Raw genomic sequence first — 4,653 nt, forward strand, 5'->3', positions numbered from 1 at the left:
CGTCTCTCACGCGGGGGGGGGGGGGGGGGGGGGGGGTATAAGACATGCCTGCAGCTCACCAGTTCCTGCAACAGATTTCTCTCCCTACTCTAACACAAGAACATCTATCCATTTTAAATGGGGATATATCCAAACAGGAGATAGAAGACGCAATTGCTAATCTTGCTGGGTCAAAAGCCCCAGGTCCAGGCGGGCTACCTGGAGAGTTCTACAAAATATTGAAAGATGATATCACAGATACTCTCTCTAACCTCTATGACTCAATGTGGGAGGGCGGGCCCTACTTCCCCACTGGGAAAGAGGCGTATCTAAAACTATTACCAAAACCAGACAAAGACACGACGCACCCGGGATCATACAGGCCGATATCGTTACTTAATGTGGACGCAAAAATACTTTCAAAAATAGTGGCACAGAGACTGGCCGATATACTGCCGTCAATGATTGATCCGGCACAGGTGGGTTTTATTAAAGGTAGATCAGCAGTTATGAACATCCGTAGAGTGTTGACGGCACTGGAGGCAGCCAAATCGTACCCCTCCAGGGAGATGGCTATTGTTACCCTGGACGCGGAAAAAGCTTTTGATAGCGTGAACATGGATTGGCTGTTTCTGGTGCTGTCCACTCTTGGATTTCTGGGTAAAGTACTCCCCTTTCTGAAACATATGCATGCTTCACCGGTAGCCAGAATATTAACGGGGAGTGCATTGTCCCCGTCGATAGTACTGCTCAAAGGGACACGACAGGGATGCCCACTTTTGCCGCTCCTCTTTAACTTGGCTCTGGAACCTCTAGCGAGGTATATCTTGCAAACACCATTGCTAAGTGGTATCAACTTAGGAACTGAAGAGCTCTATTCGCAGATGATATCCTATTATTTACATCTAAACCGGCCAAAGACATAGCAGTTATACAAGATATATTTGCACACTTTAAAACCTTATCAGGACTTCGCATTAATTGCAGTAAAAGTGAGATATTTCCTCTTACTTCGATTGTGGATCGCTCCTGGGAACCCAAATCAACACTCAGAGTGGCATCGCGAGACATTACGTACCTAGGCATTAAGGTGGGGAAACTCCCTTCTTCGCTATATGGGCTCAATATCTCCCCTTTGATAGATATAATTATTCGTGAACTGGAGGTCTGGGGGGTGGGGGGCTGCCTCTTTCGCTCTTTGGGAGGATACACTTATTTAAAATGATAAGCTTCGCTAGGCTGCTGTATCCACTACAGACTCTCCCATTATTACTAAAACATAAAGATATTAAGCGCCTGAACACAGCCGTGCTTAGATTTATATGGCAAGGTAAAAGACCTAGAATATCTCTCAAGAAGCTATGGCTCCCAAAGAGCGAGGGGGGAGCTAACCTGTCCAATATTCGCTTGTATAACATAGCATGCTTGGTACGTCATGCGATGGATTGGGTGTCTGGTAAATCTAGATTCTCCAATACCTCGCTGGAAGAAGCCTTCGTGCACCCATGGAACATAAAGGATATTCTGCACTGTAAACTTTCTCTTCTACCCAGGCATATATCGTGAAATCTATTGATCCGTGACACGGTGGTGGCCTGGAGGGAGGTGCATAGAGGATTGAATTTATCACCTCACCTTTCGGCATACTGCCCGATACATGGCAATCCCATGTTCCCACAAGGTATGGAGTACTTAGCGTTTAACATTTGGCAACGGCAGAGATTGAACGTGTGGGCTCAATTGTTCACAGGACCTTCAATGACACCTGTAACCTTCTCGGACCTGATTCGGGACTTTAAAATTCTGAGCACACATTTCCTGCAGGCCAAGAAAATGTGGCAGAGCATCTCGCAAAACCCTAGGAGCTTTCTGGGGGTATCATTCTTAGACACCATGCTGAAAGATAATGACTACTCGGTCTCAGAGCTGTATCCCCGCCTCCAGGCGTTGTATGTGCGACCGTTGCACACCTCTAATGTCCAGAATTGGGAAAAAGATTTTCCGGCTCCTGACATAGTTGACAACTTACTACGAGGATACAACAAGATTAAACATATAGTGATCCACGAAGTCTGGAGGGAAACCTAATTAAAAATTCTGCACAGGGCATACGTCCCGTATTTCAAACCGCAGAACACTTCCTCAGAATCTTTTATATCTAGATGTCCGAAATGTGGAGATATACGACCATCACTGGCGCACTGCCTATGGAATTGTGACGCAATATGCAAGTTCTGGCAGGCACTGGCCTCCTTCATTACAGATGTTACAAAGTGGACCCCCCCTTTTGAACCCCTCCTTTATATTTTTAGTGCACCACAGGTAATGGAAACAATGCGAACAGGGCAAAAGGGTAGGGACTGGATACATCTCTGTCTACTAGCGGGCAGGCGCTGCGTGATGCGTAGATGGAATGCCAATACTCCTCCAACGGTGCAGGAAGTAGTGAAGGAATTAAATGTGCTCTTCCAGCGTGAACGACTGGAGGCGGAACTACAGCCAGACGTGAGGTCTGAGGCATTTTACAAGAGATGGGAAGCTTTCATCAATGCCACCCACACACCGACTGAAATTACTCAGCTTATGACACCTTTCCAATATAAGAAATGGTACTGGATGGCTCGTATAGCACAAACATTGGAAAAGCCTGAAAATACCTGAACATTGAGTTGTTTTCCAATACTACACTTTCACTGAAGTAGCTTACATCAAGAGTTTGGGGGGGGCGATCAACACAGTTACTGGGGGGCGCTGATATAAGTTATAACCGACGGTTCTCAGGGTCATACTGCTGTGCTATACCTTGCTGTTATTCCCCTCAGCAAACTGTTATACATTTACAGTGCTTGACCTGTATGTTTTGAATGTTTTGAAATGTAAAAATGGTTTAATAAAAATTTAATCTTTAAAAAAAAATTACATTATGAAGTTTTTCATAGGAAGCTTGTGATAGCCAGCAGTGGCGATCATTAAGCGACCCCACGGGTGCATTCAGAAATGCGGCACCAAAGCTACATGTATTTATATCTAATTCCATATTACAAATACCTTGTACACATGATTAATTGGATCAGCTTTCTGGCAGTTGTGAGATACTGTCTCGCCAGCATTTTGGAGTGGGAAGAAAGCTTGGGGTTGAACAGCATCCAATAAGCTGTACGATTGAATTCAGAGTAATTAGTCGGAGTCCTGGACACAGCAGCTGTTATTCAAACGCCGCCGTTTGACCTACAGCTGTTCCGGGGTCTTCGGAGCTGAAAACCAACAACTGGTATCTGAGATGTTGCATGTATGTGGATATTGTGCCAGATTGGTTTTCTTTTACTGTATTAAGGGAATGAGCGACAGCAGGCTTTGGGTATTGCAAACTGGCAAATTAGGTATTTCTTGGAAAGTTGAAACCATGCTGAATTTTACTGAAATTGTTTGAAAAAATGGAAAATATGAAAATGAGATGCATTTTCTTCCAGGTATTTCTATAGAACCGTCAATTTACAAACTATTCACTCACATCATGCCCTGTCCTCCAGGAGCATAAAAGTCCTAATCTCATGTGAACACATACTAGGGATAATTAGGTCCCCATTCACATCTAGGCGTTGGCGTTTTTTTATGTGCATTTTTTAGGCGTTTTTTCTGTTTGGCCCAATTACAAGTTATTAATTAGGAATGCAATGTCTCATGGGATTTGTAGTTTCAACACAGCTGGAGGGCTAGAGGTTCCCCACCCTGCCTTAAGCCAACCCATTTGCTAATTAATAACTTGTAATTGGGCCAAACATAAAAACGCATGCAAAACTCTTAAAAAAAGTAAGTAAAAATGCTTTAAAAAAACATCAACATCTAGATGTAATTGGGGACCTAATTATCCCTAGTATGTGTTCACATGACTAAGAGCCAGCCCGTACAGATCCGTGCAGCGTTCACGGCCGTAAGGGGCCGCTTGCTGGAAGGCAGGTGCTGTGTGTGATTTGTACGCAGCAGCCTGTTCTTCTCTATGGGAGTATGCGGTCGTACGCCGCCCTATACTCACCCAAACGGCACGTCCGCACGGGTGTCTGTACTCATACGCAGACAGGATGGATCCCGTCTGTGTCCGAGCAGGGACACCCGCACCCGCACGGACCTGCAGTTCGGGTGAGCATACAGCGGTGTACGGCCGCATACTCCCATAGAGAAGAACAGGCTGCTTCTCGGGAGCTGCCCGATATAGCCATGAACACAGCAGGGATATGTACGGGCCAGCTCTTAGTGGTGTGAATGAGGGCTAAATCTCCTGGTAACATATGGCTCTGGGAGTCATGCCTGTGGCTGTGAGAATCTTGCAATGTCTCATGGGATTTGTAGTTTCACCACAGCTGGAGCCCCGGAGGTTCCCCACCCCTGCCTTAAGGGATACCACATCCCACTACATCAAAATCCAAATGAAATGCAAGACAAAGGGGATTTTTAAGGTACAAACTCATAAACAAAATATGTATAAAAATACAAAGTTTATTGTCCTAAACAACATCTATGTGTGCAAAGGTGCCTAAAGTTTATATAGTTTAAGATGCTTTAGTTGTATTGCCCCAGCAAGAGATTTTGTATCCCCAGACCAGCCAAATGTGAAGAAAAAGGAACAATTACTGAATGGTGACCTGATTTTATTTTATATATATACATTATATGATT

This window comes from Nanorana parkeri, unplaced genomic scaffold (assembly GCF_000935625.1).
Source record: "Nanorana parkeri isolate BGI_ZX_2015 unplaced genomic scaffold, ASM93562v1 scaffold2, whole genome shotgun sequence".
Classification (NCBI taxonomy): domain Eukaryota; kingdom Metazoa; phylum Chordata; class Amphibia; order Anura; family Dicroglossidae; genus Nanorana; species Nanorana parkeri.